This window comes from Haliaeetus leucocephalus, unplaced genomic scaffold (assembly GCF_000737465.1).
Source record: "Haliaeetus leucocephalus isolate CR32 unplaced genomic scaffold, Haliaeetus_leucocephalus-4.0 Scaffold136, whole genome shotgun sequence".
NCBI classification, from domain to species: Eukaryota; Metazoa; Chordata; class Aves; order Accipitriformes; family Accipitridae; genus Haliaeetus; species Haliaeetus leucocephalus.
The window spans coordinates 191,335-216,860 of NW_010972572.1; positions in this window are offsets into that span (position 1 = coordinate 191,335).

Here is a 25,526-nt window from a genome sequence, read left to right on the forward strand (position 1 = left end):
GGCTGTTCTGAAGTCAAGAATAGTTGGCACTCTATGACAATAGAGATTTGTTAAGTAACAGGAGAGCATCTGATAGTCCCCGAATGGTTATGACTTTATTTCATCCGCATTAAAATTTGAAGGATGTTAAACATGCTTTCTCATGCTGTGTATGTTAACTCTTAGTAATGTGAAAGTGGACTTGCTTTGTAAGATAACTCTGCTCTTTTCCCTCATAGAAGATTTAAAAAAAAAAAAAGTGTGTTTTAAAAGAGTAAATAAATGGAGCCCAATGATCTGTGTGGTAGTGTAGTGCTGGCTAACGTTGCCTGTCTGTTTTTCTCAAATGTATAATCACTTGCCCTTTTTAAATGGCTCTTCACATCTGAACAGCAATACAGATGAAACAGTGACCATTTAGAAACATGAATCTGATAGTTCTTTTAAATTGTACTGCTTGCAGAATCTGTATTTTGCTGACCATAAGACTGATCTATTTTTCCTGTCTTTTTGTGTGTCTTTCTCTATAATAACCTGTTTTTGATATACTGTATCAGTACTTAAGACAGATGCTTTATTATTATTGAGCAACTATATTCTAGAGGGTTTTTTGACGTACTACATCTTGCTCAGTCTGTTAAACCAAGGCCTTCAGTAATCGCATCATTTTCATCCTTACTTCCAATTCTTAGTTGGTGACTCATACCACACATTGTCACCATATATTCTCATTTGAACAGTCCAATTTACATATTGCTACGATCACACTGGAAGTGCTAATAAATTTCCCTCAGTGGGAGAAAGCTAGTTGAATAATGGTTGTGTCTAGAACTGTCATCTTAATACCTTTGAGCTTGTCATCTTCCTGGAGCTTATTACTCAAGTTTTAGCCATCCTGTAACTGATGTCCTGCCTGTATGGTTGTCTTTTAAAATCCTGTGAACTTTCTGTTGCCTGTGGTGACACTGCAAGTACTTGCAGTCCTTTAGGGTTTATGTAAGCAAACTGAAACAGAGTCTTCACATGTGCTGGATGAGGTGCTGATCACCTTCTTCCATGCTTGTTCAGTTGTTTGGGTTTTTTTTCAGAGGGGTGGGTGAGAATCTTCATGAGCCTTGTCACAGGAGAGAGCTCTTGCTTTTGTCATGCATGTATTTTATTACAAAGACTGCCTTGGAGTGGCACATCATTTACAAATTGCGCATGATGCAAGCACTTGCCGGGTTATATACGGGCCTGTGACTTCTCTATAACAAACTTTTCTTTTCCCATTCAATATTTATCCACATTTTTTTGTGCTAAAGAATATTGAAATACTGGTAGTGAGGCGAGATCATTGGATCCACATGGAAGAATTGAAGTGCTATTTGGGTTATGGATTGCATTTGGTAGGGAAGGAGATGCTGGGAGTTTGTAAGCTAATACTGAAAGTTGTTGAAGCTGCGTTGGGAAACAGCACTTATGGGAATATGTATGTGACTGGCAGTTGTTGCAGGTTCCCTTTTTCTTTAGTCAGATGCACTGTAGGTGCAGTTATTGTACAGGAGGTATTGTAAACAGCTGTTTGTTCTTTATTTTTCTTACAAGTATGCAATCTATCTTAGCCTCCTCTCCTCTTTGGGCATTGTTTGTTGTTACTTGCCACATTCAGATACTCTTCGCACTCTCTGACTTGACTAGTTAGAAGCAGTATAGAGAAAATGAATGTTGGGGCAGTCTATTGCACTAGGACTGTTTTATGAAGACAAACCACTTGCATATAATAGATGATTTGAAGTTTTTTTGTTAGTGTCCTAGATAGGCTATTTGCTCTTCAGCCAGAAAAGAGAGGGTATTTTCATCTGTAAAGAAACTCAATCTTTGAATGGATCGATAGACAGATGTATAATGAAAATGGAAGTGACAAAGGACAATGCACTTTTTGCTACAGGGCTGACAAGATCCCTCATGTGGAAGTGCAGTACTTGGAGGGCTGTAGTGGATATGTTTGCATACAGGGTGTAACTGTTACTTGAACATGGTGGTAATTTTAAAGCTAAATGGTCTCCAGTCTGATGAGAGATTTGGGGGATGGGTGTGTGTGAGTTAAGCTTTAGAGTGGTGTGGCTTGGTTTTTTGGTGTTGTTTTTTGTGGTTTTTTTTTTCCCTGTTGAAAAAAATTGTCCAACCTAGAGCAATAGCTGCTAGGCCAGTGTTCTTGCTCAAATGCTGGGGAAAGCTGGTTCAAAACCCTACTTCACGTGGGTAAAAGCAGCCAGTGAAATTGGATTTCCCATGTTCCAGGTCAGTGTCTCATCCAGGAGAATTCAGGCTTCTATTCTGCTTTTTTGTGTGTTTTTAGCTTTTGTTCTGATGCAGAGTGAAATCAAATGTCCTTTCTTACAGAATTAATCTCTCTAATTTTTTGTAAATGATGTTGTTTAGGACCAGATGTTGCCAACCAGTAGCAATATGCACCCTTCACTGAAGGCAGCTTTTGGTATTAAGGGTCTGATCCAATTTCCAATGAAATTGCTGTGTGTTTAGCCTAGGGAGTTAGTAGGAACAAATATGCAACATGCTGGGAAAATATAAGTGTCATGTTGGAGACTGGAAATCTGTGAGTTCAGCTTCTGTTTGCTGTCCCCAAATAGAAAATGGGTATGTGCTTGCATATATGATGAAAATACCCAATATGGTTTTTAAAAAAAATTGGTTATAAGGGTAACCTGATTATGAAACACTTGCACAGGCTCTCACCTTAGCTCTGTGCAAAATTGTGGAATTGAGGCCAAAGCTTTAATGTTGTTCAGGTGCTCAAATCTTCTTGATTTCTTAGGGATTCACTGATTTCAGTGTGAGTAAGGTTGTTTCAGCAGTTCTGGCTTTTGCTCCAGATCAGAAAATGCCTAGTTAAGCACACAAGTGGTCTCACTGATGTTTCAGTAACGCCTGAGTGGACATAATACGCAAGCCCGCTTTCAGGACAGACAGTGATTTCTGGGGCTTGTTGAACATGCTTATGAGAGGGCCTGGTTCCTCCTCCTCTCCCTGAGTATGCTGAAAATAAGACCTCTTTAATGCTCCTCAAGTTGAGCACTTCCATATCAAGGATCAGTTTGGAAAATTGTATTTGGTTTCACTGTTTATTTATAAAATATAGATGTAAACACCCTCACAGAGTCATGATATGTTCACAGTGTCCACAGACTGAAAAATACACTTTTTTTTAAAACTGTGTATTGGTTTTGTGTAGGAAGGTTTTTTTTGGGGGGGTGGGGGGGCAGTTACAGAAAGGCTTCTGTGAGAAGCTGCTAGAAGCTTCCCCTGTGTCCGACAGAGCCAATACCAACCGACTCTAAGACAGGCCTGCCACTGGCCAAGGCTGAGCCAATCAATGATAGTGGCAGGGCCTGTGGGATAACATATTTGAGAAGGGGGGGGGGGAAGTTGCTGAGAGCGTATTTAGGCTCTCCTCCAGGACAGGCATGTCCGCATATTTCATGTGGACACACACACATGAAAGAACAATCTGAAACACATTTAGGAAATGCACAAGCTGATGCTTTCACAAAGATCCAGTCCGTAAAACCAGAGGAACAGAGTAATGCTACATTGGCATGGTGGACCCATGAAAAGACTGCTCATGGGGGAAGGGACGCCACCATACCATGGGCCAAGACCCGGGGAGTACAACTTGCAGTAAAAGATATCCAAACACGTATTACTCAATGTGAAACCTGCCAACTGCTAAAAAGACATCCTTATTTAGACCAGCCAGTGGGACGCATACGGCGAAGCACATCTGGGGGTGAAGTATGGCAGATTAACTATGTTGGACCTTTGCGAGAACAGAAGCGACAACACTATATCTGTGTAGCTTTAGACATATATCTGAGACTAGTAATAGTTCCTAACCGCTATAACAATAAACCTACCACGATTAAATGCTTAGAGCTGATAGAGCTCTATTATGGTACCCCTGTAGAGATCCAACCTGACAACAAGATGCATTTCAAAAGCACCAGAGTAACACAGTGGACTAGTGACCAGTGATCAAGGAATCGCATCGACATGGCATCTTCCTTACCACCCCCAGGGGGCAGGATTAATAGAGCACACTAATGGATTATTGAAAGAGCAGCTGAAACACTTGGAAGGTGATACGTTCACTGGGTGAGTAGACCATCTAACTGAAGCAATACGCATCTTAAATAACCATATCATTAACCAGAGCTCAACCCCCATCCTACGCATGAAGCAAGGGCAGATCAGAACCACAAAACTTGCAAATCCAGGAATATCCATTCTACAAGGGACGACCTTCACGGCTACACCCCAGGATGGTAAATACGCTGTGCAGAGTACTACAGATATAACCATGGCTAGCCAAGGGACACGGTGGTTCTGTACTGATGTCACGCTGTGTCCAGCCTCTGGCAACTGTCTATGTTTATTGTGCTCAACCCCAGAGCTCTTAGCCCGGGGCCTGGTGTTACTGAATCTGACTCAGGAATCTGGGAAAAACCCCACTCATACTTGAAATTAAAAATACTTCCTCGTGGACAGTAATCTTACCTGCTACCCCATGGGTATTGGTATACGATCTTCTAAATACACCACCGACTGCAGAGACCACGCGGTGGTTCGCTGAGGCGCGGGTATGGTATCAGCCCCTGTTAGGACAACCAGTCATAGCTGAAGTTACAGCAGCTGATGACTCACAAACTGTAACTATCGTGGTGCAGGGAGAATCTGTGTGGCAGCGTGTGCCAACACAATACTTAACGCGGCAGGAATAGGATATGGACTATGTTTTCCCTCCCCTCTTGTGTTCACAGATGGACGCAGTCATGGATACTGCTGCAACCCAAGGAAAATGTCTGGGTGACCCTGGCTAATGTAACCAGACAAAATTCCTTGTGTCTCAGTACATCATCATCAAATAATGCCTTTCTCACATGTCTAATAGGGATTCTACTGTCATCAATGGAGTTTGAAGATCTGACAACAGCTACCATACGACCAGTTATAAATCCAATGAATGGGAATGCTTGGTTTCCACAAATTGGACATCCACTTTCATTGCCACCCCAGGAACTGCAGAGTCTGGAGTCCCTGAATACAGACCAGTGTACCTATTTTAATTACACTGATAGAGTGTATCGTGGTAGGTTAATGCCACTTTTCCAAGATATTCCAACACATCACTCTGGTGTAACACCCACTCCAAGGGTGTTACAAAGAGTTTTTCCACACATATGTCTTTACCACTGGGTCTGTTTTTGATATGCAGTAACTGAGCCTGGCTAGAAGTACCATGAGCAATCAAAGGTGGGCCATGTACCCTGGGGTGACTCATCTTGTTAACCCCAAATGTCACTCTTGCTATCTGGAAACAGAGAAATCGTACTCAAAAAAACACAGGAAATACATACGTTTGATCCCAACTATAAGAATAATGTGGAGTTTTGGAATGCCCCATGGAGTATCACAGCATCTGTGTTTACACCTGGGGTAACAAGTGCTGCAACCCTATCTCAGCTAAAGAAACTGGGATGTTAGCTAGCCAAATATAGTAACTCCACTAGTTTAACATTATCTGATTTATTATTAGATGTAAATAATGTTAGACATGTCACATTACAAAATAGACCTGCAATTAACTTCTTATTACTTGCTTATGGACATGACTACCAAGACTTTGATAGACTCTGTTACATGAACCTGAGTGACCACTCTACATCTATTCATGCACAAATACAGGAGCTACAAAGACCGAATCACCAACTTGTCAAACAAACAGGTTAGAAACCCTTTGCGGGGTGGACATGGGAGTGGCTGTGACTACAACAACTTATTTTAAGTTTGATTTTAGTACGTCTTGTGTTCTTATGCATTATGTATTTTGCCCCTGTATTATCCAATTGATTGATATTTTGCTACAACAACATGTCGTATGAATGATAGAATACCATTGTGTTCCAACCACGGACCATGTGGTAGCATGTGTACAGAAGGGTTAAAAGATGGAATTTTGGTTCGTGGATGAACACTGAGTAAGAAATAGATAACTAAAAAACACAGCACAGAAAACAGGTAGTTTATTGTCTATTGTTTGAAATGCTGACCATGGGGATAAGAAAGTAGAGCAATGTTAAGGGAGATAGTATGTACAATAATGGAGGAATACAAGACACCACACATAATTTTACCTTGCAAAAGTCCTACTGTTGGTTAGAGCATAGTAGACATGACCGATGAATTATAGTAATTTACCACGTACACAGAACCCATGAACCAATAGAAGGGATGGCTATGGCACGTGCAGCGTGCCTGGCCAGCGGGCGCATGTGCCATAGGCTCTCTATGTTATAATTGAGGCGTGTTTCGACACTCATTGACCGTGAGTGTCGACACCCGTTCCTCCACAAATGTATAAAGTACCAGGGTTTTCCAAAGAACAGTAGACTAGTATGCAGCAAAGTCACCGGTACGTCTGTGGGGACACCCACATAAAGCTGACACCTGGACTTGTGGCGCAAGACAACACAAGAATATATAGAATATACGGATGATTCATCTTCACAGTCCTTAGGCCGATATGTTAATTGTTGGGGTTTTTTTTTTGCTTTGTAAGATACCCTTAGTGTAATACATGACTATAGTTAATAAAACACTTAACTTTTTCCCTTATAGTCAGTGTATGTGTGTTTACCTTCTCGGAAATCCTTGAAACCACCCTAAACCAAACTGTTATATCCTAGGTAAAATAAGGTAGAAAACAAGTCTAGAAAATACCAGGGAAGAAGAACATTGCCTGTCTGTTCATCTCCTTTTGTCTGCCACTAGGTATTTTTTTTTTATTTTCATGTAGAGTTTTATATCCAAGATGTAAGTAAACAGACTGCCTCCCTATAAGATATTTACTGCAGTTTGTCACCCCGTGCAGCATTCCAGTGATTTCTCTACCTCGGTTATACAAACACATGCTGAGTTGTTGGAGCACAGACAGTCTGGCAGGTGGCTGCACAGTGCCTAATTACAAAAGGGTAACATGGGTTTCTGTTGTACATATATGTAAACATAAATCAGGCAGGAGATAATGAAAAAATATTCTTTGTCCAAGTCGGGCAGCAAAACAGGACAAAGAACTAGGCAGCAATGACTTTGCTGAACTTTTGCACTAACTTTGCTAGGTGTCTCCTCCTTGGGAGCTATGGCACATTTGTCTGTTGAGCTTCTTCCATCAGATGTGCCTCCTGTGAACTGAATCAGGAGGTAGACAGAGATGTGAATTAGACTCTCCTCTCTCCTGTGTCTGTTCAGGTAGTGCTTGTAAGGATCAGTTCTAGCAGAAATTTCATTTTGGTTACCCTTCCCTTTTAGAAAATGCAGGGGAAAAATGCAGTGGTGATACTAGCTATGTCACTACTACACGCGTGGAAGGAGAGGTTTCAGTCATCCAGCTTTGAGAACTATGTGTCAGATCGGTTTAACTAAGTTCATATGACATAGTTGCTTTGTGGTAGGGGAATATCAGTGAATTGGCTGCAAACTCTTCATGTTTGACTTTTTTTTTTCTTAAGAATAAAAGTTGTAGAACACAAAGCTAAATTATTTTGTGTCAGCTAACTTTATTAGGAAAGGCAGTCTCTAAGCTACAAACTGCTATGTAAAATTCATGGTTTATTAGACTGTTTACAGTTTAAACTCTAGTTTGTTATTTGTGTGACACTGATACTTTGAGATTCCAGTGGAACTTGGATATTCGTTACTCTGGGCACTGCACAGAATATACCCAGGGAAACTTCTCTGCCATTAAAGAACTGCAGTCCAATGTCCAAGATAAGCAAAGGACTGGAGCCTGTAGCTGGTCAGATGTCCAGCTGGACACAGACCTCCAAGTCTAACATCTCATGGAGTGGAGTGCATTACCTCCTAATTAAAATATTTGTTTAATACAGCCGTTGATCCATGAAAAATCTGTCATACTCACTTTACTCCCAGCTTTACGCAAGACGAACCAGACTGCCTGCACAATAAAGAGGGAAAGAGGAGGAGGTGGGAGTATATATCTTTATCATACTATTGGAGCTGGAAGTACGGAATTTGTTTTGTGCTGGTATGTTGGAGGATAGTATGAATGCAAGTGCCACCTTTGAAGCTAAGGCTGCTGGCAAAAATGATGGCATCTGTTAAAATATGTAGCCTCTGAGATGTCTGAGAACTGTTTTATTTCAGGTTGAAATCTGGCACTGGGAGTGCTAAGGAATATTTTTCTTCTGCTTTTTGTCTGTGACTGATGAATAAATTAATGTACTGTTAGCATGAAATGAGAACTGAATTATTCATATTTGTGGGTTTTTTTGGTAAAGACATGCAAGTCATGAACAAATAGTGATAATAAATTTTGGTTGGTGTAAAGTCAATGACTGACCGAAGTACTGGAGCTAGATGTTTTAATAATGTGCCTAACCAACTGGAGTGTCTGTGTTTTTAGGCAGGAGCTCTATGAATACCTAGAAAATTGGTTTTTAAAAGTACTTGATAAATTGTAATGCCTCATTGAATCTGTTTGACCCAAGGACTTGCGGAATAATACTTCCTGTCTACAGGAAAGCTGTCTTACATATACAAAGATTGTGAAATCACCATGGAGAAACCCACTTTTTTTTTTTGACCTAGACCTTTGAATGACAGGTTTTGTGTCTTTTGATTTCCACCACCCTTCTCCATTTGTCATTAAAAGGAGAGCGCTACAATACCAGCAAGTATTGGTATCTATGCACCTGTGATGTAAAGAATTACTGTGGGTTTTTCTTCTGTGAAGGTCATTTCCCCACAAATATGTTAAGAGATTAAAGTATGAGATGTTTTAATGTATCATGCTAAAAAATTAAGGCTGTATCTGTATTGTAGTTCAGAAGAACAATACCAAGTTGTACCAGAAAGCACTGTCCTGTTCAGAGGGAGTTCAAGTGGAGAGGAAATACGGTCCTGTGGCCCTGAGCTGCACTTACACCTGTCACAGGTGCTCTGGGAGACCTTGAGGAAGCCCTCATGGAGGTTTCTGTCTCAGCTTCCTTGCTTTAGTTTTGTTGTTATCTGTTTAGGTGGTAAATATTCAGAAAGTGTTCTGTCTTGAGATATGTACAGCGACTAGCACATAGGGTCTTGCTCTAAGGGCACTGTGGCAATATGAATAATAATCCTTAGCCTAGGAAACAAGGCACGTTTTCCCTTTGCAGCATAATAGCACTTTAAATTCCTTGGCTGTCCTAGGTTAGATGCATGCCGACTCAGCAACATAAGGAGACACTACAGAAATATCTTTACGTATGCTATGGGTTTGTGACTGTGCTTCCACAGCTATGTAAATCAGAAGTAACTCTGCTGAAATCAATGTTTTATGTACTAGTATATAACTGTGGGAGAGAAGAACAGATTTATTTTGAAAAATGGGAACGGCAGCTTGCTTAACGTTTCTTTCCTTGCATTAAAAAAACAAAATGTGTTGATGATGTTTTTCTAATGGGCTCTAAAGACTCAGCCCTTAAAATGAGCAGGTTCATGAATAAAAGAATTGTTCCTGGCAAGGGAGAACTGCCAAAAAATATGCTTAATTTATGGTACTAAGAAAGAAATACTGATGTAATAAATGAGTTAGTTTTGCCATTCGATTATGCAGCTAACGTTATGGGTACTATAATCTTAAAGTTGTTTCCAGTTTCTATTTTGTTTCCTTCCCACATCATATAAATACTGCCAAGTAGTTTCTAGTTCAAAATGGGTGAGAACTGTGAAAGGAAAACTTCCCCTTAGACTCCTCATGTTAACTTGCACAATGCCATGTGAATGCAGTTGCCTATCAAACATGTCGGCTACCAGCATGCTGACCTAGCTGTCCTGGTTGTCTGTTCTCATTACATGATGTGGATAATGTCCATGAGGGTGAAGGCTGCATCATGTTGACAGGTGCCCCTGTAACATGTTTCTCTAAGATACCACCTTCTAATTATAAACCAAGAACATTCTTCCGTGTTGTGTTTTCCCCATCTACTGAGTTGTTTCTTTTGTAAGGTAAAGGACTTTTGGTTTTCATATTTTGACATGAGCAAAAAAAAAAAAAAAAAAAAGGTTTAAGGGCTCAGGGTTGCTTCTGACTTTGTAGTATGTTCTGCTGTGGATCCTGAGTAGTCAGCATCAGCTCTTTGGTGGCATGATGCCTAAGAGAGCAAACGATTGAAAATTAAGAGAACAGGGAATTTGGACCAACAGATTTCATGACGGTTACATAAAACTGTGACTGAGAAAACAAGATGCTTGGCTGGCAGCTACTCTCTTTGCGAATTACCTGGTTTGGTTTTGGTTTAAAATTGAAGTGCAGTGGTTCTTTGCCAATGCTTTGAAGGAGTGTCATCTACTATGAGGTGCTGATTACCCCTTAGTACTGACATAATCTTACTATTATGTAGTTCTCAAAGCATGCTGTAACAGAGTTTATATTTATCTCTGTTTACCAGCTGGAGAAATGGTCTGAGAAAGAGGAACTGATGGCCTCCCTGAGGTTTAAAAGCATGTTCTAAGGAAGAATTGGGAAAGAAACTCAGTTTGCAGGCAGTGCTTTACCCACAAGGCATCGCTCCTAATTCAGCTGGTTGAACAGCAGTTGAATTCTGATGCCTGATATTATTGTCCAAACTTTGGTGTATTCTTACTGCACAGCAAATAATATCTGATCAGCTAAGACTGACTGCTGCCAAAAGCTGCTGGAAACTGAAGTGATTTATGATAAACCTTTTTTCTTTCAGGAAGTAATAGAGGTGCAGATTTACGGAAGTGGGCTAGTTCTTGACAAGTAGAATAGGATTGAGGTTGGGACTCAGAACACTGGGTTTTGGCCTCTTATATCTGTTAGGAATTGCTTGAGAAGCAGTCCCCAAAAGCTTTAAGGTGCTGACACTAGGATGTAGGCAGAATTCAGGTATCTAAGCCTGGAAGCACAGTCCTTATAAACCCGCTCTGTTAGGCTGCAGGCATCTGCTGTCATCAGGGAGCTGCCGCAAGGCCCCACGTGGGCGTGTACTCTGGACTGCCTAGGGAATAGCACAGTGCCTTTCGTCTCTGCCTCATGAGTCCTCTACTAAGATGCTTGCAGCCTTTCTATTTCCAAGGGACATCTTGTGGGATATGTTTTAAACATATTAATGCATACTACAAGATCAATCAAAAGTCAGTTCAAAACTGAAGAAAATGAGGGGTGAAAAGATGGTGATGTTTTTATGTGTGGTTTAGCATTTAGGGCAGTCTCCTGCATATGGAAAACTCAAAATTCATTTCCCCCACCTGCCTGCCTCCAGCTTAAATCTGCATCGTCTTCTGCCCAGGACTGACTGGGAGTTCCAAGGCTCTGGGTTTTCTGGCTGGTAGGGCAGTGAAAGGTGCAATTTTGAACCTCCCCCAAGCAGAGGAGGAAACTGAAATTGGACTTCCTACATCTTGGCCCCATGCTCTGATCACTAGGGCATTGGGTGAAAGACGAATGTCACTACATCCCCTATCAGCCATGTTTCAGAATGATAGCTGACTGGTTTTCAGTAGAAAGATCTTCAAGTGGACAACTCACAAAGATGTTGTCAGGTGTGTGAACTCTAGAAGAGGAAGATGGACTCCTGCAGGAGAACAAGATACACCTCCATCTGAAAAAGGTGATTTAGATGGCATTTAGCTCTGTGTGAAGGTTGCTGTGAACACCACTTGGATGTGCTGACTTTCTCCATGGAGCACTTGGTTAGCTTAGGATCCTCATTCACAGTGATGGATGGCACTGGTCAAAATGGGTTAGGTACCTGGTGCTCTTCATTGTAAGAAACAAGTCTCTTTGGAGAGCTGGTCCTTGGCTTCCCTGCAGTTCAGTTGCACACTTACGAAACGAGTAACCAGGGCTGCAAAACTGGAATGTTTTGCATAGCCAGTATGAAATGGGTAGAGAATTTTGAATCCAGCAGACCTAGAAGTTGCCTTAAGCAGAGGAACTGTCGAGGTCTGTTGTTGGGTTTGTTTGTAAAAGTATGTCTGGATGGTGTCATGAATGTATACATCTGAGGCTGTGGAATGGAAAGCTTAGGTCTTATATTAGGTCTGAAAATCCATTTTCTGTGATCATATAGGGGTCTTGCAAAAATTGCTGGAATTTCACATATGTGACTTCTGGGTTATCTTAAAGTAGAAAAAAGGCAGATGACACCTTATTTGCTCTCCAAAATAACCTTCCTCAATTCATTCCCCTGTCATTCCCCTGTAACCTTGACTGTTACGAGCTTGTCTGAGTAACATGAGGGATAATTTACATCAGAGTCCCTGCTCCTGCTAGTCCTCAGGTCTTTGCCTTTGATTTTTGAAGGTTTGATGGTTTATCTCTGACTTGCTTTATTTGTAAAAGGAGGTTGAATGTATGTGCTAAGGATTTATATTTGCAAAAATGTGCTATTCAAGTGCTAGAGAAATCAGGATCTATAGTTTACTCAAATGTAGCAATTCCTGAATTTCCTAATAAATCAGGATATGGTTAGTCTTTTGGGAGTGGTTCTTGCTTGTAGGGTCCATTATTGTCTGAGTCCGTAGCTTTTAATTTGCCTAAGGAACTCTGAATTCAGAAGGATTTTATCTGGCTTCTGCAAGGGAAGTTTCATTTATGGCTGTTGTTTTCCTCCACTGAAGAAAATTCAAAGCTATTACCTGGTAGTGTGAAGAGGTGAGTGGATAGGGCATTGCTTATATTGGCTGTGCTTGTGGTAAATATTCCTGAGGACAATGCAATGAATAGAAAGCCTGAGCTTTAATTGACAGACTCAGACATGAAAAGAGAGACCTGTTTGATGCATTTCTCATTACTGGGCAAACAGAAGGTCAAGCTAATTAGTTCTCTTGATAACTTGCTTACTCCACTGTGGGAAAACTTGAATGTGTCTGAACAAAACTGGTTTGCAATGCAACAGAGAATTACCTTCCAAAATCATTAAAGAAACATTAAGGAAATCACAAGTGTAATGCACCTGAGCAGATTACAAGGTTCTGTTAAACTGGTGCATATTTAAAATTAGCTCTAATTTCTGCCTTCATTTAATGCACCTTCATCTCTTTAATGAGGACTCTTGTGAATTTTAACAAAGAGGGAGCTGAAAGTGTCCCAAGATGGCACTGGTTTTTCACAAATAATTCAACCAGTTGTTCTCCGGCCAGGTTTAACAGCTGATAGTACTTTATCTAGTTTGATTTCAATGAATGTGTGTGCTGCACTGAAGCTAGTTTCGTCTCTTATGTTTGTCAATGTATATCTCATAATTATGGAAGGTTAATGTGGTCTTGGTTAGGGGAAATTAGTCAAGTTAATGTCTTGCGGTGTTTTACCTAAGAGTGAAGGATGTTTACAGCAACCTTGTGACTTGACTCTTCATGGAAATTTGATGGGGTGTACTCCACAAAATCAGTAAATGTATATTTATTGTTTGGGGTAATCTAGTAGAACAACTTATGATTAAACAATTTTGTAAGCTTTTCGTAAAGGTCTAGCACTCTGCTTTCTTGTTCCATATCCTACAAATTCACAGGAGAGGAAAGCTGTGTCTGCAGTATGGTCTGTTGCTGTAGCTGTAGTATGCTATTTCTCACTAGCCCAAGCTCCCTGGTTTTGCATCTGCATCTAAACAGTGCTGGTACTGTTAGAGGTGTAAACCCAGATGTGTGTCTAACACAGTCTTCTTTTAACTGGTAGGGCTTTTAATACACTTTGTTATTAGCATGTATCAGTGGTATCCTAAAGTGCTGCACAAATGTAGTTTTAAAATCTGCACACCTTCAAATCTAAATCAGCAGGTACAGAGGGGAAGCAAAGAAATACATTTGTCAGATTTCCTAAAATGCAGTCTGATTCCCCAGCAGTGGAACTACTTTGCACATTGATGCATCTAGTCCAGAAAGTAGAGAGTGTTTCGGCACCGCAGGTTTAGCTGCTTTGTGCAGTGGAAGAATAAGCCTCTGGGAAAGTACTCAAATGCTTTCTGAGAACGGTTTCAGAGATATCTAGTCTTTTTTTTAATGAGTTACCTTTCTCCTTAAAGCTGTTCTGTGGTTCAAATCAAAAGTGGATACAGATTTTGAAAGTAAAAGTAATGTGCAGGTAAGCTAATTTTAAAAAATGAGAAGTATTTAAACGTGTATTTTTTCTGTTGGGTTTCTCTTGCAAAAAGGGCCCATGTTTTAGCAGAGCATAGCAAAATTTGTTTTAAACATGGGGGTTAAGATTTTTTTTTTTGTGATTGTAAATATGAATATTGTAGGAAAGTGTGTCTAATTTCAAGTTTCTCCTAAGTGTTTTTAAGGCCTAAATGTCAACTCTTTCATAGAATGATCATTCCCGCTTACAGTAGAATCGAGTTTTGTGTTTAACTTCTCCTTTGGAAGAGAAGAGGAAAAAATGGTTTAATTTTTATTGGTATCTATGTAGCTAATCCTTTTCTTCTTACCACTTTCTTTGGTGGTAATTCCCTGCTGACTCCTTCTGTTTTGCCTTGACATCTAGGCTTGGATCATGCATAAACAACACCTGATGGTGTCAGTGGGACCACTGCATACATGAGTGTCCTCACAGTAGTGCCCTGCCAGCAGTAATGACATTCCAACCCTGAGTTTGACATTGCTACCTGTTCCAAAGGCTTATTATTGCATGCTTGTGTTTAAAAATACATGCTTATGATTTTAAAGGGTTTTCTTTTTTACTTAATGTGTATGAAAGGCAGCCCACCTCACATTGCTGTTTTAATTCTTGACTATGAAAACATATATATATGAATTGTGTGTGTTTATAAGGGAAAATACATATTAGAACTGTGCAAACATCCTACTTTTTCATACTTAATATTTGCATTTGTCATTTGCTAAGTGAATCTTTGAATTGTTTCTGATGCATTACTTATTTTGATGCATCTGTGTTATTTTTTGGCTTTTCAGACAAATTAAGTCATTTTACAAACTTTTTTTTCTTGATACCTTAGACTGTCTTCTGTAGCTGTTGTCAAGATAAATAGAAAACAGAGTTTCCATGTGCCATCAATAGATGTCCAGTGAAAAGATCTTTCTTTTTGCTCTGAAGTATACAGTTGACTCCTTTTTTTTGCCACAGAGCTACATAAGAGACATGAAACTAATATGGATGCAGTTCAAATAATGATGTCACTTTACACAGGTTTACTGTGTGGCTTGTAATAATTAGAAACCATGTGTAATGGTGCTTTTTATTTTCCCACATTTTGTTTTGTGTTAATGGATGTCAGCTGCTATTTGTATTACTGAAATAATCACACATTCTTCTGATTCTGGCATTAGTATGGATGAAATCATATTACTGGTCATAGTGCTTACTACTGTTACTGTTCCCCATGGCTCTGTGTGACAAAAACTGCCCATGTGTGTAAGTGAAGTCTACTTGAACTGTATTACTACTCTTTAATGAAACTCTGTTAAAACTGAAGTCCTCATGGAAACCTCCTATTAAAAATTCAGGATTTGAATGTTGTGGTGTGTCCTGAGAAAGTCAATGACTGATCTGAACAGAATAAGTTTTATTTAGTAAACAGTGAGTAAGGCCTAGTGTAGTCATACTGATCTGCATCAGCTAAGACCCTAGACCAGCAATATTTTTACTATTCTTTGTTCTTCCTTATGCAGGCATTTTAATAAGAGAGGAAGTCCACATTAATATTGGATTTGAGAAATAAGTTTTGTTAGATTTGCAGTAAGAGATGACTGGTAACTGTATTGTTGGAAGTGGACCAAAGTAAAAGTCATACTAATATTCTGTCTTTCATGGCCTCATTGTGTGCAGGTTATGTGGAACTAAGTCATGTCAGCGTAAGTGCAACTATACTAAAATCTAGAAGGATACCAGGTGTAAATGGAAGATAGGTTATTCATTTTCCTTTTGAGTAGAAGGGCCGTTACAGTAATGCAGGGTAGCTCTAAAAAAACATGTTTTGTAGGACTTTTGGAAGGTCCATCTTTTGCAACATGTTGGTGGGTTTTTTGTTTTTTTTTTATTCCCTCTCACCCCCCATGCCAGCAGGCATCTTAGCAATAACATTTATAACATTTCCCCACTGCTTCATGGTTAAGAGTCACTGTGAACAGAAACTGAACGGGTAGTGACTACAGAACACCAGTTGCAAGCATTGATATCCAGCCCCCTCACATGCCAAGAAATGAGCCCAGCAGTTAATTAAATGGTTCTTCTCTAAGTCCACATTCAGAAATACAGATATTCTAGTTAGTGATGTGGGACTTATTGCCAGTTCAATCTTGTTTTTCTCCCATAAAATTCTGTAGTTTAACAATTTTGGTGAGGAGGTGAGGTCAAGAGGACAGGAGTAAGGGTAAGAGTAATTCTCTTAACCCTGTGCAGCTTACTTGCAACAGAAACTGGAATGGGAGAGAAAAGGAGAGGTGCGTGCAGGCTGTCTTTGTGTATATAGTGACAGTTCAGTCCTTTGTGGGTATTTTCCATAAGGATGTGGCCTAGTGGAATTTCTGCCCATTCTAGAAGGTTGCACTTTGGGCGAAATGTATGTAGCTCTGTCATAAAATGAACCAAATTTGATGATTGGTGCATTCCTCTGTAACAAGGATTAACTTCACAAAATCTCATTAAAGTGCAGCATGTCTCCTTTCCTTCTCCCTCTCCCAGAAGAGGCTGCTAAATGATTGATATGGAGCATTTGCTCCATGGTATCACTGTCAGGACATAATATTTTGCTAAAGTTTTATAAGGCTTAAACAATACAAACTATTTTGAAATTAATTTCTTAATGTAATGTCTCTCCAAAATAGTGTGGAGGATATTCTTGTTTCCAGCTTTTTTTTTTCCCTGTAGGTAGATGAATATATACTGTTTATTTAGAAAGGTGAATAGCTGCTCATAGGGTAAATGTGTTTACCTTAAAACTGCTGCACCTCTGTAAGATGCTGCTGATGCTTTTTGGACTTTGTTTTCTTGCAGATCTGTTACCAGACAACATCAAGTTTTCAGTTTTTAATAAACGCTATTTGATCACTTAAAATAGGAAAATGAAAGTACTTTTAATGCTTGGGGAGAATCATGCTGGAAATGCATTAAGCAACTTTGCTCACTTCAAAACTGGTTAAGTTTTTGATGTTAGTATTTGTAGTACTACAATTCCCAAATGGTGAAATGGTAGGTTTTGGTCCTATTTTAGTGCTTTCTCATGTTGGAAATATCTTCTTTTTTAAAAAAAGTAAATACTAAAGTTCTTCCTTATCATGTAAGCCCCTGGGTATAGTGCACACAAATAGGTTGAGCATCATGATAAAATCACGAGTCTGGCTGCAATGTGTGTTTGTAAGTCATCCCTAAATGGATTGTTCTTTAACACTACCAAGTACTTTGAAGTCTTTTTGAAGTAGGCTAGTTTTAAATTAGTACATCTAGCAATGACCTGCTTCCTATTTTACTTTGAATCAAAGTTTTTTGGTCACTGTTCTGCAGCAACAGGCTGTAGAAGTTTCAGTGGATGTAGAATGGGGATCCTATGTGACTTCTTTCCAGGTGTCTTGCATGCTAGGGGCAGCTGGAAATACAAAGCTTGATTAGGAGTCCTGAGATCTAACCTTAACATAGCACTGTGTGTCCTAGCAGGCTGCCATTTGCTAAAACTTGAAGTGCACAGTTTGCAGTTGTTACTAATTACAGTATTAGTATTAAACACAAATTAAGTATGTGTTCATGCAAGAGCAGTGAGGTGTGGGTCTGTGTGAGTGAACAGAAGTAGAGGAGGCAGAGATGGCAGCTCACGTGGAGCAGAATTCAAAATACAAAGTGTTGCGCATATATCTAGGGGAAGAGAGAACTCAAGCTATTAAGTTACAATTGCTTGACTCCCTTTGCCTCTGAACCACAGAAACAGTATGCACATTTTAATAATGTTGTGGTATGAGTAAGGACATCATTGTGCACAATTCTTTTGCTGAGTCTAGTAATAAAGCATTCTGCCTTTTATTTATAGGACTGCCTCAAGGATCTGACAGGAGGAATTGAGTATGCTGCCAAGATATTAAATGAAATTCCCCAGAAAGACATTCAGTGCACTAAAAGAGCCTCAAAGGCAGGAAGGGAAGGAAATGGGCAAGGTAAGTCATACATAATGATCTCGGTTGGCGTCCATTGATCTCATCCAGCATCCTTTGAGAGTGGAATATCCATAAAAGTCTTTTAAAAGTCACTTGGATATTCTGGGTAGTGTTTGTGCTCAGACACGCATTGTGCAGCAGTTAAGGTTAACTGTGACAAGCCATTTTCTTTTGACCCAACTAATTAAAAAAAAAATAAAAATTGTTGCCTCAGTCTGTTGCTGTTAATCTGAAAAGTCAGCAAAGAAATACATATTTTATCCTGAATACCTTTAGCTCTCTGCATTTTCCACTGGTTTTCTCTGAAGGAGAACCGTCAACATGGGACTGTACTAGAAGAGATGAAAGGTCCCTTAAGCTTGTGCTCTGTCTCCAGCACAGGCAAGTGATAGATACCTGGGGTGAATATAGGAACAAGGCAAACACATACTGACGTTCTTCAGAATGATCTGTATCAGCTGTCTGTGACTCGGAGCCTTCCTGAGCCACGTGAATTTATCTACTTGGTTTTTGAACTTACGTAAGCTATGAGCACCCACAGGGCCTTGCAGCAAGAAGTTCCAGAGGTGAATTACACCTGCATAGTGAATTACCATTTCTATGTGGTCTTTAGTGCTTTCCCTGAAGTTTCACTTGATGCTCCCTAGTTTTTACACTGTGCAATTCACAGTAGCTGACCTTTTCCTTTATGCTTCATGTGATTTCAAATCTCCCCCCCCTCCCCTGCTGTCTCCTTTCCCACCAGAGAAGTCCTCATCTACTTAAGTTGTTCCTCATACAGAAGTTGTTCTGTTCATGTGTCTAAGCTACCTGCTTATGAAGCTTTTGTGGTAAAAGGAAAATGGGTGTTTTGGGGGAGAGCTGTCTGGAGTTAAGTTTTGTAACATGCCTGGCCTGAAAATGTAGCTCTTGAAATGAGGAAACTCTTGTTCCTCCCCATACCCAGCATTAACCAGAAAGGTCTATATTTCAAGTGATTATGTAAAGCAAAACATATTGATATCTATACATCTCTGAGAAACATTTTTAGCTTTTGAAAAATTGTGTTTTGATTGAAGGAACTGCTTGTGATCTGACGAAGACACTAATAAGTTCCATAAAAGCTCAGAGCGTGGGATTTGTTCTTGGGTTTGGGTCTTCTGTGTGGGAGGGAACATGTTTCAAAGTTGAGTTAGCTCTTTCACTTCAATGCTTGAACAGCATTGATATCTTTGATGAGATCTGATAGTAAGCACAAATATTTTACGAAGGATCAATAAACAGTATATCCCTGTTCCCAAAATGCACTTAACACTTTAGGTCAACATTTTTTTAAAATACAGGAAGGCAACACAAATATTTCTAAATATTATGAAGTGCTTCTAACCAATATCCAAAGAAGATGGAAGACATGGCTGTGTCTGTGGCTCTGTTAGGGACTGATAGAAAACATGCAATCACTGTCAGCTCAGAAACAGTTTCTGTATAGTTAGCTTGCAGTTTGCTTTGATATGCATTATTTTACTTGCTGCTATAGACTCCTAGTAGTCTTTTTGTGCCCAAATGTAGTTTCTTAACCGAGAAGGATGAAAGCACAGTTTTGGGTTTTTTTTGTTGTGGGGTTTTTTGGTTTTGTGTGTGTGTGTGTGATGTGATGTGATGCAATCAACCACGATATCAAACCCAAGTGTTACCATGAATCAAGAACCACCTAAACCTTTTGGGTAGCTTCTGGTTCCGAGTACCAACATTATGGTTGTGAGCTACACTTCTAATCCTTCCTGTTCTCTCTTCCAGCAGAAGCATAAAGGGCTATTCAAGTTTTACCATGGTCTTCAAAAACAAAACTACCGCATTGTTGTAATTATTTAATTTATGTTGATGAAGTGCTTGGAGCTGCACAAACTGTATGAGAAATATTGAGGTTATAGTGTCTGAAATATGACAGTCTCTATAACTTTGCTTTAGTAGTTGATTTGGGTAACTGGCAAAGGGTGTAGTATCTCTTATTCTTCTTTTTCTTTGTTAAATCAACCCTTTAACTCCATTCTCCAATTTATATAAGGTAGTTTATCATATGCATTGTATTCACAGGCACTAGATAACATTAGGCAGGCAGATGTAAGCTTCGTGTTTGAGCCTTGTATTTTCTTTTCGCTGTTTTTTTGGGTATGCTCAGATTGCTCTGGGGTACAGGAACAAATAGAACTTTCTCATTTTAACAGTCCATGTCCTTTTCAACAGGAATGTTACCTGCCTGGTACAGGTTTAGTGATTGATGCTATTGCTGAAAAACTGGAATTTGTCTGTCCCTTTCATTTCAATTAAAAAAGTAAATCAATATCTCGGAGGGACACCACCCCCCTCGCCGTGGCTAAGGATTGTAATAGTCTACATTCACACTCCCGTGGCCCAGAATTATGCTAGTGTCATACGGGTTCGTTTTTTATATAAATATCATTCAGGTTTTTCCCTCAATAGGAAAACAATGTAGTGATGCCATGTAAGATGCTTTGCACACAAATCTGTATAGAGTTGTTAAAAAGAGCCTGAAGCTGGTAATAGGCTTAGTGTAGAATCACTTTGTTCACCACTAAAGTGCAGTTACTAAGCAGGAAACACAGCAGGCCTCCTGTATCAAAAATTAAACTGCTTTTGGGGTTCTTTATTCTTATAACTAAAACAACTCTCACTGCTTTGGGAAAGCAGCAAGCTATGGCCTGGCTGGAATTCGGCCTGGTTGGACTTCAGCTGAAACACCTGTGTGACACTAAATTAAAGAAACCCTCCCAAGTTTTGATGACCAAAAGATGTCAGTGCTTTAAAACAAAACAAAACAAAAAATATCACTTTGAACCTGGGCAAATACTTCACCCTGTTCCATGATATTTTTAATAGAATTTTTATTGGTAGCAGAGGGAGCTTTAAATACTGGCTTTTCTAGCGTTGGACCTCTTCACTGAACAGCTGCACCTAAATTTTAGCAGATGTTTCTCTATTTTAGGCTTTTTGAAACCTCTAAGGATTTTTTCCATTTAAGTACATTGGGACCAAATGGTAAATTACTGAAAGTCAAGAAACTTTGTTTTTATCATAAAAGTGCTTTCTAATATCAGAAAAGGCGATATGAAGGCCTTTATTGTTGTCTTCTGGACCAAATTGCTACAAATTATTCTGTATTTAGTCCAGTAAAACACTTGTGATTACTTTGTATTGAATATGAACTGTAATGAAGTAATGTGGCAGTTGAATGAGCTGATGAATTAAAAAGGAGAATCTTTTACAGCTGGGAAACTGTCTTTGATGTGTCATTTATTATTTCCATGTTCTGCCATGTGCTAGTGGTAAGTGTGGCTTCTTTATAGTCTGCCTGTATTTGTGTATGTGGACTAGGACTATCTCAGTTCTGATCCTGATGTTAAGAAGATAGGAACCTTTGCTTACAGGGAATGTAATTGTTAGAAACTAGGGTTGAGAAATGGCTTTTATTCCAATGAGAAAACAAATAACTAAGCATAGATAACAGCTGACTGCAGTTAGGAGAAAGAAGTTTTGACTCGTGTTTCCATATAGCTCAGGAAAGAAATATGTAGCACACTTGTGCTTTCAGTTGTTTGAGTAATGATGTTATGCCAAAAATGACTGCTGTCAGTTATATGAATGGAGTAAGTTTGCAAACCCTGCTGTTTTTTCTTAGGGCTGCAAAATCTGCATTGTGGAAGGAGTTAAGTGTACAGCCTCCCAGCAGGTTTCCTGCTGGGGTCTTTTAGGCACTGCCAGGTTTTCTGCAGGGCACTTTGATGTATCTTTGAATCTGATGTGGTGGTGCCTCTGTTGCCATGTTGTTCTCTTGAAGTCTTGTGCAGTGCACAACGCTTCCCCCTGCCCTCCTTGCCATAGAGCGTTAATAACTTCAGTAGCTGCTGTCTGTAGAGGTAATAGTTTCCCATCCTCATCTGTTGTATGGAAGCCCTACACTACCCATGGCAAGAAGAGTTCAGCCTTTTGGGTTGTTCCATCCGATGTTCTTTTTCTAAATCTGTTGGTTGGCTATCTAGGATTTTTAATCAAAGTGTAGGAGCCTGCCTTTTAAACTACAGTTATGATACACTATTGAACTGGTAGTGTATTGCATTGTATCCAGGTTTTGAAGACCAGCTGGCCTTCCCTTGCACTGACTTCTATGGTGGTACTGCTTTCCTGATAGCGTGAAGTTTATGGTACAGGAAACTGCTTGCCTTAGTGGCAATGTGGTTACAAAATAATAATATCTTAAACTTAGCAGCCTTTGTGGGTCTTTCAGGTACTTGTTTCGTCCTGAAAAGAAAACTGTATGTGAAAAGAAAAAAGGTGCTAAGAAGGTATCCTAATAGAGTAAAAAAATAACTGCTAAAAGGGAGCAGCTTTCATTTCTATTCACCCTGTAGGATGCGGGAGACTCTACCAAAATGCTCCAAGGCCTTACTCTGAAGTGCAGAATGACCTTTCCTGGCACTGCAGCCAGTAGTCTGGAACTGTGCTTTCCTGGAGCTCAAGATTTTATCTTGTTGCATGAGTTGAGACAGAGGGTTCAGATTTAAAGGAGAACAGGAATGAGCATAGAATTAGACCTGTGGCTAGTTCCTAATGCCTTTTACTCTGACTACATGTTTCAGGCATAGTTTTACTGCAGAGGCTGAGGAGAGAGTTGCCATTCAGGAGTACCCCTTGTTACAATCCATTTGTGCAGTATTTCTACATTCTGACAGCATCCAAGCAGTATGCACAGGGCACATGCAGCTGATGAGATGTTTTTTGTCCATCACCAATATGTACGTCGGCAGCAAGTTTGGCTCCTGTCAAAGGGTTCTGTCCGGGAATTCCTACCCTTCACCTAGATCAGAGCTCTGTCTAGGGGCGGATGAGATTGGGCCGACCATAGGTGGATGATCTCGTGAGATGGAAACTGTCTTACTGAGTTAGCTCACATTGAAACTGAGCTGATAATCCTTGCTCAAAGACAATGACTATTAGATCGTGCTCAGTGCTAGGCTTGATATGGTTACGTGCTTTCCAGCTAGTTTTGGAGCATGGCCAGAGCAAATCTGGGGCCTGTTCATGTGAGACTGTGCAGCTATCCTTACAATATAGGCTATAAAGTACATTTCTTTCCCTAACTGCTTATAGTTAGTGTTTTGGGGTTTTTTTTATTCCTTGAAGAGTGACTTTTCTCACCTTTGTAATGTTGAAAGTTCTTGTTCTATATTTAAATTTCTATTTTAAAGTGAAATGCTAAGTATGAAGAGTCCATGGGGATTGTGGGGTTTGGTGTTTGTTCAGCTGGATTAAAAGCCTTTATTGTTTTACATCATCTGCCCCTTTGCAACTTTTGCAGCCTGAGCACAGAAGCCCTGAAAACTTGGTAGAAGGTAGTTGCAATAGCTGTAGACTTTGATTTATAACTAAAAGACATTAAAGCCACTTATGTGCTGGCCTGTACCCTAGTATGGGTTAGGCTGAATGTAGCATGAGAATTTTTGTTGCAAATGCTGAATCTCTTCTGGCATTTTGACTTTCTTTTATCTGTACAGAATTATTAAGGAATCTGTTCAGGTATATAGGTATGAAATACTCACTCTGCTTTAAAAGAGCTAAACCGTGTTCTGCTTGGAGGAGCTTAACACCCTTGAAGGAGAAGAATCTGAGATGCAGAAATGAGGAAGATAAAAAATGGAGCTGTGTGTGCAGAAAAGGTTATGGCTGTGTGGGACCAGTGCCTGATGATTCACTGAGCATTTCCTGTGATGAGACACAGACTTTCATTCCGCAGAACAACCAGCGATGTGGCCCCTGCAGACCTGTAGATCTAACTTTTGGGGCCATTCCTGCCAACATCCTGAATATCCACAGTATGCCTCATGGTATCTCCTGAGCAGAGAATGGCTTTGTTTAGCTTCTTTAGCGTAGGAAGGGTTAATGATTTATTCTGTTTAGATTGATTCAAGGATCTCTGAGTTCTAATGATAAATGAGACTGTCATTTGAGGAGCCTGCTGTCATTTAATGGTTGCATATATTAAGTTTACTTATGGAAAACATGGAGGGGGGGGAACCAACACCCAACCCACAACCCAACCCCAAACCAACTAACTGGACTGGTTAAAAGAAGAAACTAATCAGGTGGGCATTTGGAGAGAGGCCATGGCAGAAACAGTAAGGGATTTTGTTTATTTAAGATACTCAGCTGGTAATTTCTGCTTGGATAGGTTTTTCTACTTCTGTCATATAAATTAGAACACTTCCTTTAAATTCAGAAAGTCATCATATGCAACAAATTGGTGCCCTGTCTCTCAGAACAAACAAATTCATTTTCATCATATGTAGGTGTTAATCACTGTCACACTAATTCAGAATTCTTGATGAGTTTTTGGTCATCATTTGGGGAACAGAGCTGGTTAAAGGTATGTATTTTAAATGGAGGTAATATTAGGAGGGATATTTATGCAGCTATGAAAGTGTAGCAGTGGCAGAACAAAGATGATTTATTTTCCAAAATAGTATAAATTTAGACCAAAGTCTGGAAAAATTTGTGCCAACTTCCATGGATTGTTTCAGCTGAAAGAATTGAAACTTTCTCCTATCTTGAATGTCACCCTGATTTAGATTAGATATGTTTTAAAATGTAAGCTAGCACCCGAAATTTATTTTTTCACCTTAACGTTGTGGCTTTTTTTTTTTTGGCATTTTGTTTCACCAAGAAAACAGTGCTAACAACCCCACAGCCAGCTTTCTTTCCCTCTCCATCTCAACTTGCACTGTTTTGTTAACAATTTTTCCACCTTATGTCCCCTTAGTTTGTTCTGTTAACCAGAGATGTCATTACCTTCTCACAGGATTTTAATTTTGAAAATAGTGACTGGTACAGAAAGAAGAAAAAAGAACTGGCTATCTGTCAGAGTTGACCAAAGGACTTGTTATTTTTGCGCTGATTGACATTTGGGTGTTTTGGAAAAGTGGTTTTGAAGTGAGTTGAGAACATGGAAGTGATAAAAATTAAAATACTTACTTTCATAGCTGCTGCTGGACAGAAGTCAACTATCTTGAATGTAGCAGCATTCAGTTTGGGAGTAAATGTGTTCTAGATATGTATTTTATCATTTGGTTTTGCCCACAAAATAGCTTAAACTTCAGCTATGAATTGAAAATATGCTGCCTTTGGTAATTTTCAGAGGTGGTTATAACTGTTACGCTTTCACTCTACCTTCAATCCTAATGGTCATCTACCTTCTTTAATTTCTCTTTAGAAAACAAGCTAGTTTTCATCCTGTGCATTCTGTACATTCATGGTTTTGTTGTGGTGTGTTTCGCTGTGCCCCTTCCCCCCCCCCCCCCCCCCCCCCCCCCCCCCCT